Source organism: Thalassophryne amazonica, chromosome 22 (assembly GCF_902500255.1).
Source record: "Thalassophryne amazonica chromosome 22, fThaAma1.1, whole genome shotgun sequence".
NCBI classification, from domain to species: Eukaryota; Metazoa; Chordata; class Actinopteri; order Batrachoidiformes; family Batrachoididae; genus Thalassophryne; species Thalassophryne amazonica.
In genome coordinates this window covers 35,340,466-35,355,998 of record NC_047124.1, presented here as the reverse complement: position 1 = coordinate 35,355,998, position 15,533 = coordinate 35,340,466, and the positions used below count along the sequence as shown (strand labels likewise).

The 15,533-nt window shown below is 43.7% G+C and overlaps 1 protein-coding gene across 1 annotated transcript in view; it reads right to left on the bottom strand.

The window, feature by feature from the left end:
• sult4a1 (sulfotransferase family 4A, member 1) overlaps positions 1-15,533 on the bottom strand; it is a 73,453-nt gene that overhangs the window by 24,394 nt on the left and 33,526 nt on the right. The gene's annotated exons all lie outside the window — the stretch shown is intronic.

The following is a 15,533-nucleotide window of genomic DNA, read 5'->3' as shown; positions in this document are numbered from 1 at the left end:
CAACAGGCAAGCAGCTTGGTAGAAGACAGCAACTGTTATGATTATTTATTATAGAAAGTGGAAGAAATACAAGATGACTGTCAATCTCCCTCGGTCTGGGATTCCATGCAAGATCTCACTTTGTGGGGTAAGGATGATTCTGAGAAAGCTCAGAACTACACAGGAGGACCTGGTCAATGACCTGAAGAGAGCTGGGACCACAGTCACAAAGATTACATTAGTAACACATGATGCTGTCATGGAGCATGACAGTGACCCCAAACACACAGCCAGGGCAACTAAGGAGGGGCTCCGTAAGAAGCATTTCATGGTCCTAGAGTGGCGGAGCCAGTCTCCAGACCAGAACACAATACAAAATCTTTGGAGGGAGCTGAAACTCAGTTGTTGTGTGCAAACTTGGTCAAGAACAACAGGAAATGTCTGACCTCTGTAACTGCAAACAAAGGTTCCTGTACCAATCGTTAAGGTCTGTTTTTGTAGGGGATCAAATACTTATTTCATGCAATAAAATGCAAATTAATTATTTAAAAATCATACAATGTGATTGTTTTTTTTGTTGTTGTTGTTTTTAGATTTGGTCTCTCACAAGCTGAAAAAGGAGTCCTACTTATCTTTGTTGGTAGGTGGGACCCCAGAGGCAGCTGACAGGTACCGGCGGTCCAAGCATGCCGCAGCCCATGCGGTCGCAGAGGCAAAAACTCGGGTCTGGGAGGAGTTCGGGGAAGCCATGGAGGAGGACTATCGGTCGGCCTCGAAGAGATTCTGGCAAACCGTCCGACACCTCAGGAGGCGGAAGCAGCTCTCCAACAGCACTGTTTACGGTGCGGGTGGGGAGCTGTTGACCCTGACTGGGAATGTTGTCGGGCGGTGGAAGGAGTACTTCGAGGATCTCCTCAATCCCATCATCACGTCTTCCGAAGAGGAAGCAGAGACTGGGGACTCAGAGGCAGACTCATCCATTACCCAGGCCAAAGTCACCGAGGTGGTTAGAAAGCTCCTCGGTGGCAAGGCTCCTGGAGTGGATGAAATCCGTCCTGAGTACCTTAAGTCTCTGGATGTTGTGGGACTGTCTTGGCTGACACGCCTCTGCAACATCGCATGACGGCTGGGGACAGTGCCTCTGGATTGGCAGACCGGGGTGGTGGTCCCTCTGTTTAAGAAGGGGGACCGGAGGGTGTGTTCCAACTATAGGGGGATCACACTCCTCAGCCTCCCCGGTAAGGTCTATTCCAGAGTACTGGAGAGGAGGATTCGACTGATGGTCGAACCTCGGATTCAGGAGGAGCAGTGTGGTTTTCGTCCTGGTCGCGGCACACTGGACCAGCTCTACACGCTCCATCGGGTGCTCGAGGGTTCATGGGAGTTTGCCCAACTAGTCCACATGTGTTTTGTGGATCTGGAGAAGGCGTTCGACCGTGTCCCTCGGGGCACCCTGTGGGGAGTGCTCCGGGAGTATGGGGTCTGGGGTCCTTTGCTAAGGGCTATGCCGGTAGTAAGTCAAACCTGTTTCCAGTGCACGTTGGCCTTCGCCAGGGCTGCCCTGTGTCACCGGTTCTGTTCATTATTTTTATGGACAGAATTTCCAGGCGCAGCCAGGGTGTAGAGGGGGTCTGGTTTGGGAACCACAGAATCTCGTCTCTGCTGTTTGCGGACGATGTGGTTCTGTTGGCTTCATCAAATCAGGACCTTCAGCGTGCACTGGGGTGGTTTACAGCCGAGTGTGAAGCGTCCGTAATGAAAATCAGCACCTCCAAATCCGAGGCCATGGTTCTCTACCGGAAAAAGGTGCTTTGCCCTCTTCAGGTCGGTGGAGTGTCCTTGCCTCAAGTGGCGGAGTTTAAGTATCTCGGGGTCTTGTTCACGAGTGAGGGACGGATGGAGCGTGAGATCGATAGACGGATCGGTGCAGCATCTGCAGTGATGCGGTCGCTGTATCGGACAGTCGTGGTGGAGAGAGCTGAGGAGGGGGGCAAAGCTCTCGATTTACCGATCGATCTACGTTCCAATCCTCACCTATGGTCATGAGATTTGGCTCATGACCGAAAGAACGAGATCGCGAGTACAAGCGGCCGAGATGAGTTTCCTCCGCAGGGTGGTTGGGCGCTCCCTTAGAGATAGGGTGAGGAGCTCGGTCACTCGGGAGGAGCTCGGAGTCGAGCCGCTGCTCCTCCATGTCGAAAGGAGTCAGTTGAGGTGGCTCGGGCATCTTTTCCGGATGCCCCATGGACGCCTCGCTGGAGAGGTGTTCCGGGCACGTCCCATTGGGAGGAGGCCCCGGGGAAGACCCAGGACACGCTGGAGGGACTACATCTCTCGGCTGGCTTGGGAACGCCTTGGGGTTCCCCTGGAGGAGCTGGGGGAGGTGTGTGTGGATTGGGAGGTCTGGGTGGCTTTGCTTGAACTGCTGCCCCCGCGACCCGACTCCGGATAAAGCGGAAGAAAATGGATGGATGGATGGATGGCTGTCACAGTTGAAGTGTACCTATGATAAAAATTACAGATTAGTAGGTGGGAAAACCTGCAAAACTGACAGTGGATCAAATACTTATTTCCCCCACTGTATGGCCATTAATGTACAAAACCCTTATTTTCATACTGCTGTCCAATGATGTGCAGTCAGGTGAGGCAGGTGAGGCTGTGTCATCATGGAAAGAAAAAAAATGTAAAATAAAAAAATAAAATAAATGGTTATATTTATCCAGTTATTTGTATGATAAAGTTATTTTCCTTTTAACTTCAGTTTTAGATTATTTTTTATTCAAAATCGCTGAATTTTCATATTTGCCATTCAAATACTGAGAAGAGACATGCAGAGAGGCAGCAGCGGTCATGATGGGGTGTGGCGAGGCACAGAAAGTGGCAGGACACATGATGCAGACTCGCAGGCTGAGGTGTAGAGGTAATAAAAAGGCTATCAAAAAACAGGCAATGGTTCGGTACACAATAAGGCAGGGACCTGTCTAAAAAACCAGGAATACCAAGTGGAAAACCATGTGGCAGTTTGAAGGACAAAAAAATCACCAGGGGGTCAGTCAGGAGGCCTATGCCGGGTCACGTGGGAGTCCGGAAGGCAGCCACTAGGCCTAGTAGAGTGTGAAGAGACAACAGAGGGTGTGCCATAAGTGTGGTCAGGAATCATAGTAGCGTCAGGGGCAGGACAGGGACTAAGCTCAGAACAAGTAACTGAAATCTGATGGGTGACAGCTTTACAAGAGCAGCGGCGGTTGGTATGACGAGAGAATTGACGACAGGGATGGAGAGCAGACTGAGTTTGTCGCAGATCAAAACACTCCAAAAAACCCAGGAAGCAGAAATGAGGTAAAACTGACAAATCACACTGTGAATATGGACCAGAAGCACCCAGACTATAAGGACCTAAAATGTAACTCATGCCAGAGACCACAAAAAACAGACCAACAAAAAAACAACGAGGAAGGCAGGTGCGGAAGTACCAAAAGAGGGAACAAAAGAAATAAAAGATCAACTAACAGCAACATTGTGAGTGCCATGGGAGACAAATGAACTAATGAAAATACTGCATGGAGTGCAGAATTTAACCAAACGAGAACCACCTGAGGCAAAGAAGCGTTTACTTAAAGAAGGTAATTGGAATCAAATAAACTGGCAAAAGCCTTGCTTGGGACCCAGAACCATTCTCTAGACAAGCACAAGAAGTGGGAAAGCCAGCAGGACCAACTTGGGGGAAAACCAGAAACAAATGAATCAAAAACAGAACCATGTGAAGGGAAAACAGCATTCTGAAATGAGAAAAGAATCTTTCTTATTGGAAACCATAAAAATTAAGAAAAATGTAGAAATGACTTCCAGACACCCAACAAACTAGAAGAAATACTATGGGGAGAAGGAAAACACTGCTTGATATATGAACTCAAGGAACTGGGGGCCCAACGAAGCAAATACAGAGGGTCCTTCCACCCAGACAATTTCAAACAACACATGGGAGGATTATCCACTAAACAACATTGCGGGCAGTCTACTTGTTTCTTACACACACACAAGCTAAAAAGGGAACAGAAAAACAAAATAAACTTAAGACACAAAAACTGGGTGCATACATTGTGAGGAAACCAAACCAGAGCAGAAAGTGGGGCAACCAACTGCTTACATAATGGAGTAGACAGATTAAAAAAAAGCATAAAAATGAGAAAAAGCAAAGGGAGACTAACTGTTCTGTAGCTTGCATCTCTGGAGGTCATCTTCAAGGATGTTGCTGATGGTTGGGCAGAAGGAGATGGCTCTGAGGATGTGGGCGTGGCAGGAAATCCAGGTGACATGAGCTTCACTGAAGGCAGAGCAGGCATCGTGGGCGTTGCTGGAGGTGAGAGCTTCAGGGGGCGCTGAGCAGGCAGTTCTGATGACGTCAGCATAGCAGGAGAACTCAGCGGAGTGCGCTTGGCCAGCGCCTCCACCAAAGGGGAAAGCCAAAGCTGATCATGGTACTCACTGAAGCCTTGGCCAGTGGAACTGACGAGGATGGTGTGGCTTGAATGAGTGGCGTGAGTGTTGCTGCCATCTCAACAGGTGCCGTAGCTGATTCGCTGGGCTCGCGCACTGCAATTTGCAGCAGCAACATGGAATTTCCTGATGGCTTAATGGTCGGTTTAGATGCCAGAAGTGGCGCTGAGGGTTCTGTGGATTTTTCCACTGTCAAGGGGTCAGGTAATGTTGGCGCTTCAGACTTTAGGGGCGCAGAGCTTGTCAGAGCTGGGTGCTGCGGCTGAAGTGCCTGCAGCTTGCATGGAGCTGGCACCGCAGGAAATAGAGCTGAAGCCGACTTCTGCGTGGATCTCAGCAGTGGAGTCAGCCTTCTTGTCCGGGGCTGCTGTGCTGGTTCCCATACTGTGGAATGCCATGGAGCCGGAACTGGTGGAGGCGACGAGGCTGGAGTCAAAGTGGGACGCTGCTGAGAAGTCAGTGGGAAAAAATAAGCAGGCGTTACTGCAGTGGCGGACAGCGTAATGGTGAGTGGTTGGTCTGAGCAGAGGTGGTAGATGTCAGATTCAAAAAGAAATTCCGTGGGGTCTTCAACCTTGTTTTTATATGCGTCAGTTCTGGGTATGCAGACACAATCTCAGGCTCTGCCAGCAGGATCTAACCTAAAAAAAAATGCATTTCCTGTCCCGCGGATTGGTGCAGTGCTGAAATTCAAAAAATAGTCTTGAAAAATACTGTGGCCATGGCTTGGAGGGCTGACCCATCTGCCTCAGATGATTCATCCTCATCCATATCTGACCACTCAGAATCGCTGTCGGCAGGTGTGAAGCTGGATAGAAGGTGGAGGTCCAGCTTTGTCACCCAGGCGGGGAGTTTCTTTGTAGCAAACAATTTGTCTAGGTCTAATATATCGGGAAAGATCAAAAAGCCATGGGTTTGACTCTACCAGCTCCCAAGCTTGGTCTAGATAGTTGAAGTTTACTTTTGGGGTGATGGAGTCACGGAAACAAAGAAGGAGAGGTCAGAAAAAATCTGCTTAATTGCAGTCAGGTTCTTGTCCAAACCCACGGTGTCCTGGTACTGGCCAGTTTGTTCTGTCATGATGGGGTGCGACGAGGCACAGAAAGTGGTAGGACACATGATCCAAACTGCAGGCTGAGATGTAGAGGTAATAAAAAGGCTTTATCAAAAACAGGCAATGGTGCGGTACACAATATAGCAGTCAGCGGGGTGGTGGTACAGGCAGACAAGAGGCAGATTCATAGAACAGTACACAAGCAGGGGTCAAGTTCACGGTGTGGCAGAGATTGGAAAAAACAAGCAAGGTCAAAATCACAAGGCAAACAAGACAGAAACTGGACGCGAGGATAAGATACAAGATCAACAAACTGGCAGGAAAGTGAGGGACTGTGAGGGCTTAAATACCAGGGGAGTAATCAGGGTGTGATGTGAAGCAGGTGTGGGGAAGGTTCTGGAAGGGGTGTGGCCAGACAAGACAGGGAAGACAGGTGGGTGTAAAAGACAAAACCCCTGAGTGCAAGTGACCCCACCCACAACCAAGAGAGACAAAAAGAACTGAATGCCACAGAAAATAAAAGGCAGAACTTAGCTAAGACAGAACTCACCACGTGGCTAAAGAGTAAAGGGAAAAACAACTAATGACTACAGTGAAAGACAGAGTGCAAACACAAACAGAAAACAAAAACAAAGACTAAACCAGAACAGAAATGATACAGATTAAAGTATAAAAGTAAATGACATAACCGATTATAAGCTTACCAGAAAATAAATGACATAAAACTAAACCAGTGACAAAAGAATAGAATGAAGTACAACACGGAATAAATGATAAACTGAGAAAGCAATAAATAACTAAAGGAACATAAACAGATGAAAACACTGAAGATAAATACTAACCTAAACCAGTGACTAAAGCATAACACAATAATACAATAAACGTGATAAACAAAAACTGAAGTAACTACGGGGACCACGAGTAAAAGAATACAAATGCAATACAAGCAATAAAGAAAAACAAACTACAGGCAGGACAGGAACTAAGACAAAACTAAATACATGGCAACCAAGAGATACACAGAAAATAAATGAAACAAAACTAATCATAAACAGAGCATAACCAAGATGATAAAACACAGAAGCAAAAGATAAGCAGAAACCCGGGCAAGACAATCAGACCCTGACCAAGGCCCAGAATGGGCCGAATCCTGACATCAGCCTGCCGTGCCTCACCTTGGATTGTTCAATCACTGGACTAACTGCTGGCATGCTGTGCAGTTAGACTGTCTCACTGTCTCTCTGTATGTCGCCATTGAAATAGACAAAAACTTTGGTTGTATGAACTTAAGTTCCATAGTTTAGCTGATGTACATAATGTACAGTGTTTTTTATCAAAAGCTGTATGTGTGTGTGTTTCATGTGCTGAGCGATCACAAAACAGCTGCAAAAACACACCAAGTGAGGCATGCAGTTCTCCTGTCTCATGGTAGGGGGCACTAGTGAGGTCAGTTTCAGTTTGTACAGGGGTCAAAAAAAGCTGCTTCAATTTCAGTCAAAAATGATGCAAATTGTTGGTTGAAAAAAAAAAAAGGATTAATAAATGGAATAGTTTTGACCATGTTGAATGTTTGTTCTCCAAAATAAAGGTCAAACACGAATGACAGCCATTGGATTCTGTGACATGTGACATGTTACCTTGTAACACGGTAACTAAGCATGACACATGGTGCAAACTAGTCCTCAGTAGAACTATATTAACCCAAACATTGGTAGTAATCAGTGTTGCTTTCTTTCTATATTTGAATTGATAATGTGGGGACAGAATGTTCTTGGGCATCTCTGAGCTGCAGTCACTAACCAGCAACATGTGAAATAAAACTTGAAATGCCAAGTTGTGCCGTATGTGGATGTCCTCCCGAGCCCCCACAAGGGCCATGTGACTCACAACGTCGGGATGTGGGCAGAGGACAAACCACAACAGATTTTTTTGCTCCTACTACAACCCCTGACAAAAATTATGGAATCCGGCCTCAGAGGATGTTCATTCAGTTGTTTAATTTTGTAGAAAAAAAGCAGATCACAGACATGACACAAAATTAAAGTCATTTCAAATGGCAACTTTCTGGCTTTAAGAAACACTATAAGAAATCAACAAAAAAAGATTGTGGCAGTCAGTAACGGTTACTTTTTTAGACCAAGCAGAGGAAAAAAATATGGAATCACTCAATTCTGAGGAAAAAATTATGGAATCACCCTGTAAATTTTCATCCCCCAAATTAACACCTGCATCAAATCAGATCTGCTCATTGACATTGACCCTATGTGTCTTTTTGCAAGGAATGTTTTTGCAGTTTTTGCTCTATGGCAAGATGCATTATCATCTTGAAAAATGATTTCATCATCCCCAAACATCCTTTCAATTGTCCAAAATATCAACATAAACTTGTGCATTTATTGATGATGTAATGACAGCCATCTCCCCAGTTCCTTTACCTGACATGCAGCCCCATATCATCAATGACTGTGGAAATTTACATGGTCTCTTCAGGCAGTCATCTTTATAAATCTCATTGGAAAGGCACCAAACAAAAGTTCCAGCATCATCACCTTGCCCAATGTAGATTCGAGATTCATCACTGAATTGTAACCTTGTTTTTTTCTGTTTAGGTGTTAATGCCTTTCGTTTAGCTTTTCTGTATGTAAATCCCATTTCCTTTAGGCGGTTTCTTACAGTTCGGTCACAGACGTTGACTCCAGTTTCCTCCCATTCGTTCCTCATTTGTTTTGTTGTGCATTTTTCGATTTTTGAGACATATTGCTTTAGGTTTTCTGTCTTGACGCTTTGATGTCTTCCTTGGTCTACCAGTATGTTTGCCTTTAATAACCTTCCCATGTTGTTTGTATTTGGTCCAGAGTTTAGACACAGCTGACTGTGAACAACCAACATCTTTTGCAACATTGCGTGATGATTTACCCTCTTTTTAGAGTTTGATAATCCTCTCCTTTGTTTCAATTGACATCTCTCGTGTTGGAGCCATGATTCATGTCAGTCCACTTGGTGCAACAGCTCTCCAAGGTGTGATCACTCCTTTTAGATGCAGACTAACGAGCAGATCTGATATGATGCAGGTGTTAGTTTTGGGGATGAAAATTTACAGGGTGATTCCATAATTTTTTCCTCAGAATTGAGTGATTCCATATTTTTTTCCTCTGCTTGGTCTAAAAAAGTAACTGTTACTGACTGCCACAATCTTTTTTTCTTGATTTCTTATAGTGTTTCTTAAAGCCAGAAAGTTGCCATCTGAAATGACTTTAGTTTTGTGTCATGTCTGTGATCTGCTTTTTTTCTACAAAATTAAACAACTGAATGAACATCCTCCGAGGCCGTTGATTCCATAATTTTTGCCAGGGGTTGTACATGCTTGAGTGTGTACATTTATCTGTGGCATCTGCACTCAGTCAGTATTCAAGATGTAATTAATCTTCAACCTGATGTTTGATCAAATGCCATCAACACTGACAGAAATATTCTTTTTGTGGTACATATAAAGGGCAGAGGTTCATCCATTTATTTTCAGCCACTTATCCGGGTCTGGGTCACGGTGGCAGCAGAGGAAACTCAGCTCATGCCACACTTCCCTATCTTCAGCCGAGTGCTGTAACTCTTCCCAGGGGATCCCACAGCATTCCCACGCCAGCTGGGAAATATCATCTCTCCAGCATGTCCTGGTTCTTCCCGGGGCCTCCTCCCAGTTCGATGTGCCCGTAAGACCTCGCTAGGGAGATGACCAGGGAGCATCCTCTCCAGGTGCCTGAACCACCTCAACTGACTCCTTTCCATACGAAGAAGTAGTGGCTCTACTCAGAGTCCCTCCTGGATAGAAGAGCTTCTCACCCTGTCCTGGAGTGTCAGCCCAGATATCCAACGGAGGAATCTCATTTCTGCCACTTGTATCCATGATCTTATTCTTTCAGTTATTACCCAAAGCTAATGACCATCAGTAGGTTGTCGTTTCTGAAATTGGCAGATTTTGAGGTATCAAGAGGTATTACTAACGCCATGGTCCATAAATTCCATGGAGTCAGCTCTTATGGGGCTATTCCACAGAGCCCTGTTCCTTCTCGTTTCATCCCAAATAGCAAATTAGGGTGCATTTTGAAGCATCATACTCACTTCTTGATCCATCTTTGTTCGTCTTGATCAGACTTGCTTTACATAATAGTTACGATCATCATCTGCACCCATTTTTTGCTTGTAACTTTGTAACCTTCAGCTTGAGACTCCGGAGAGGGCGGTCGCATCTCATCCTCCCTCCTCTCATCTTGTTGTCTCTATCTCTGTCTCCAACCTTCAAAGTCCTGACTTCACCAGAATGTGAATTCTTTGAATTGCATTCGGAATAACCATGGAATTGACCAGCTGGTCTCTCAAAGCTATTAAGACCATCTTTTCAACAAGGAAATCAGGGCTGGGGGACCCTGCATGCACAGAAGAAACCTATCCCACTGGCTATGTTCTCGATACCTGGAAGGAGTGACGCGTGGTGTGCTTGGCACCACTCTCCATGGAAGATGGGGGAGTTGATGGTCTAGTGGTTAAGGTGTTGGGCTTGAGACCAGAAGATCCTTGGTTCAAATCCCTGCCTGACTAAAAAATCACTAAGGGCCCTTGGGCAAGGTCCTTAATCCTCTATTGCTCCCGGTGTGTAGTGAGCGCCTTGTATGGCAGCACCCTGACATTGGGGTGAATGTGAGGCATTATTGTAAAGGCCGTTGAGCGTCTGATACAGATGGAAAAATGCTATATAAGTGCAGTCCATTTACCATTTATGTTGAGGATTTATTCTTATTTGTCTTTATGGTAGTTGGGCTTCTGCTGTCAGAATTATGCGCTGCCCTGATCTACCAGAATTTTGGACAAGACAGCTGCCACCAAAACCATAACCCCACGTCTGTCCGTCATGATTATTGAGGTTCGCAAGGCTGTACAGTCTCAGAATGCATTGACTCTTGAACTGAAACACAAGCTGGAATGCATCGTGGAGCAGCTATAATAATCAAAATCAAGATAAGATAATAATCAAAATCAAGAAACATACCTTTATTCAACATACCACGAATGGCACAACAGAACTTTGTATCAGTAATGAAATGACCATGAATCCAACTATTATTAAAACTAAATGGTTTGATGGTTGTAAACAGAGATATCTAGATTCTTTTAATATTAACCATGTGTATGACATAAGTGAAACTATTGATAAGTTTGATGTAACCAATATGTCACAATCCAAAATGGATGAATTTTCACAAACCCTGTGTAATTTGTACCTGCTCCCTGCCAGATCTGAGAATATAACCAGAGAGACGACCATAAGTAACATGAAAAGAAAAAAGGTTAGGACCAACCACAAACCTTGGTTCGGAAAGGAAAATGAAAAATTAAGAGCAGAGTATTTTAAACTTAAAAATGAATACAGAAAAGCCCCAACTGAATACCTGAAAAGTAAAACAAAAGCTAAATGCAAGGAATTAAAGAAACTTAACTGTAAAACAAAGAAAGAATTCAGCCAAGACTTTGAAAAACACTTAAGAGACTTAAAACGCAGCAAACCCAAAGACTATTGGAATTTGCTAAAACATGTCCAAAGAAGTAAGGAAACAACAGGTAAAATATCAGTTGAAACTTTTAAAGCAGACTTTGAAAAATTAGGACAGAAGCATGACGGAAACAATTGACCAGAATTCGATCCAAGGAATATATGCCACTCTATTAATGAAGATTTAAACCAACCTTTTACGACTGATGAAGTTAGACGCCAAATAAGAAAACTCAAAAACAATAAAGCACACAGAATAAAAAACAGTCCTGAATGCATGGAACTACTACTTGTAGATTTTTTTAACCTTGTGTTAGAGACAGGCTGTATCCCATCTGATTGGACGATGGGCCTCATTAAGCCTCTATATAAAAACAAGGGATGTCCTAACAGTCCAGATAATTACAGAGGTATAACCCTACTCAGTTGCATTGGTAAATGCTTTACAGCAGTTGTTAACGCTAGGCTTAAGTTTATGAAGTTTATTTGAAAATATTTTCATTATTATATGCTGATGACACCATCGTCATGGCAGAAAGTGCCAAAGAACTGCAAAAGGCCCTAGATGCAGTGTTTTCATACTGTAATGACTGGCATCTTTCTGTGAATACAAGTAAAACCAAAATAGTAATTTTCTCGCGGGGCAAAGTAAGAAACAAATCAGAATTCAATTTTGGTGATGATAAACTAGAAATAGTGGATGATTATACATATCTGGGATGCAAGTTTAATTACAACAACCATTTTCAAAAACCCATGGCCAAACAAACTTCTCAGGCAAGGCAAGCAATGTTCAGTTTGTTGAGCAAAGCCCAGGCTTTAGCCTTTGTGAACTCTTTAATCAACTTGTCCTACTTATATTAACATATGGCAGTGAGATATGGGGCCACGAAAATTTCCAAGCCATTGAAACTTTTCACCTCAAATTTTGCAAGCATATTCTCAAGGTACATAAAAACACCCCAAATTACAGGGTACTCTGTGAATTGGGTAGAACAAAAGTCCAACAAGTAATTGAAAACCGAATATTAAACTTCTGGCTAAGGCTAAAATCAAGCAAGATTTCGAAACTTTCCTGTACTGTTTATCGCCTCTTATTTAATATGTCAAACAGTGATGTTTATACCACCCCATGGATACAGAAGATCAAATTGCTGTTAGATAATCTTGGTATGACCTTTTTATGGCATGAAGAAAATATTAATCCCTCTTGGTTCAAAAAAGCGGTCGCACAGAAAATCAGTGACATTTTTGAACAAATCTTGTTGTCTGAAATTAACAATTCAACTGCCTACTTATCATACAGAATATTCAAGCATACCCCAGGGTTAGAGCAATATCTGCGTTTACTAGGAAAGGATACATTTGACCAAATTCAGATGTTGTAACAAGTTGCCAGTAACAACAGGGCGTTACACCAATATTCCTAGACATGAAATGTCCACTTTGTGTCAGGCGTCACATTGGTGATGAATTCCATTATATTTTTGAATGTCTTTTCTTCAAAGCTGAACGTAAAAAATTTCTTAATAAATATTTCCTTAAGAGACCCAATACCGTGAAACTGAAGAACTATTTAACCCAAATTGCACCTCAGAGCTTTCAAACCTTGCTAAGTTCTGTACCATTATTATTAACAAATTTAATGTTGCCGTAAACTAGTCCTATCACCTCTCTAGAGGAAGTAATCTCAGCTGTTGGTTTTGTCTAATCTCACAACCAAATTTTGTCTAATCTCACAACCAAATATGACACTAGTCAAGCAAATGGCTCCTTTTTTTCTGTACATACTTTTTGTTTTTGTTACTACATATGCTTAGCTCTCTGTAAATACTTTGGCTAGAGTGTTGCTCGTTATTTCTAGTCGTGTCATCTCCTGAACCCTGATTATGTGGCTGAAGCCCATAAAAACACTAATTCTCAGACCTATTTCTTTTCCCCCCCCCCCCTTTCTTTTTTCCCCTTGTATAAAGGTCTTCGCACCATGGCATAATCTACTTACATTTTATTATTATTGTATATTATGAAGCTGTACTTCATGTAATTAACATCTACACTCAACAAAAATATAAACGCAACACTTTTGGTTTTGCTCCCATTTTGTATGAGATGAACTCAAAGATCTAAAACTTTTTCCACATACACAATATCACCATTTCCCTCAAATATTGTTCACAAACCAGTCTAAATCTGTGATAGTGAGCACTTCTCCTTTGCTGAGATAATCCATCCCACCTCACAGGTGTGCCATATCAAGATGCTGATTAGACACCATGATTAGTGCACAGGTGTGCCTTAGACTGCCCACAATAAAAGGCCACTCTGAAAGGTGCAGTTTTATCTCACAGCACAATGCCACAGATGTCGCAAGATTTGAGGGAGCGTGCAGTTGGCATGCTGACAGCAGGAATGTCAACCAGAGCTGTTGCTCGTGTATTGAATGTTCATTTCTCTACCATAAGCCGTCTCCAAAGGCATTTCAGAGAAGTTGGCAGTACATCCAACCAGCCTCACAACCGCAGACCACGTGTAACCACACCAGCCCAGGACCTCCACATCCAGCATGTTCACCTCCAAGATCGTCTGAGACCAGCCACTCGGACAGCTGCTGAAACAATCGGTTTGCATAACCAAAGAATTTCTGCACAAACTGTCAGAAACCATCTCAGGGAAGCTCATCTGCATGCTCGTCATCCTCATCGGGGTCTCGACCTGACTCCAGTTCGTCGTCGTAACCGACTTGAGTGGGCAAATGCTCACATTTGCTGGCGTTTGGCACATTGGAGAGGTGTTCTCTTCACGGATGAATCCCGGTTCACACTGTCCAGGGCAGATGGCAGACAGCATGTGTGGCATCGTGTGGGTGAGCTGTTTTCTGATGTCAGTGTTGTGGATCGAGTGGCCCATGGTGGCGGTGGGGTTATGGTATGGGCAGGCGTCTGTTATGGATGAAGAACACAGGTGCATTTTATTGATGGCATTTTGAATGCACAGAGATACCGTGATGAGATCCTGAGGCCCATTGTTGTGCCATACATCCAAGAACATCACCTCATGTTGCAGCAGGATAATGCACGGCCCCATGTTGCAAGGATCTGTACACAATTCTTGGAAGTTGAAAATGTCCCAGTTCATGCATGGCCGGCATACTCACCGGACATGTCACCCATTGAGCATGTTTGGGATGCCCTGGACCGGCGTATACGACAGCGTGTACCAGTTCCTGCCAATATCCAGCAACTTCGCACAGCCATTGAAGAGGAGTGGACCAACATTCCACAGGCCACAACTGACAACCTGATCAACTCTATGCGAAGGAGATGTGTTGCACTGCATGAGGCAAATGGTGGTCACACCAGATACTGACTGATATCCCCCCCAATAAAACAAAACTGCACCTTTCAGAGTGGCCTTTTATTGTGGGCAGTCTAAGGCACACCTGTGCACTAATCATGGTGTCTAATCAGCATCCTGATATGGCACACCTGTGAGGTGGGATGGATTATCTCAGCAAAGGAGTAGTGCTCACTATCACAGATTTAGACTGGTTTGTGAACAATATTTGAGGGAAATGGTGATATTGTGTATGTGGAAAAAGTTTTAGATCTTTGAGTTCATCTCACACAAAATGGGAGCAAAACCAAAAGTGTTGCGTTTATATTTTTGTTGAGTGTACTTGAACAAATTTGGTTCTCCATATAGAAAGTGTAAACTGCATATTATTATTATTATTATTAATATTATTATTATCATTATCATTATTATTATTATTGTATTTATTTTATTTATTATTATTATTTAAATTTTTATTATTACTATTATTTCTTTTTCCTTTTATTTATTTTTTTCTTTCTTTTTTCTTTTCTATTTTATTTTATTATTGTGTATGTCTGAATCGCCTGTATTGTCTGTGATTGCATGCTTCTATTTGTTATTTTATATGTATTGTTTTATATGTATGTAGTTCTCTCATACCCCACCAGGGGTGCCTTTCTAGAGAATAAATTATTGTCTTTGTCAGCTGTCTGCCCTGCAAAGGTATTGATGTTAGAGATCAGTGAATATTCATTTACACAATTGGATGTGGATAGTTAAGAGAAGCTGCATTTGGCTCTGTGCTTCTCTGCCTAACCCGAACACAGCAGCCTTATCAGCTACTGAAGGTCAAAATGCCCCGCTTGTGTTTCCTCATGGCACCCTTTCTCATCTGCCCTTCCCCACAGACTCTACACACACACGGACAGGGACTGATATGAACCACCTGCTCACAAGGATGCACCCCCCCCCCACCCCATCCTCCACACTTGCCACTCCCCCCCCCCCCCCTCCGGGAGGCCACGCGGCATGGCTGCAGCAACCTCCCACCTCCACTGCTGTGCTCCACTGTTAGAATGGTCTGGTTAGCAGTGGGTCACCCCTCTGAGTCTGGTCTGACGGGGGTTTCTTCCCCATCATCACCAG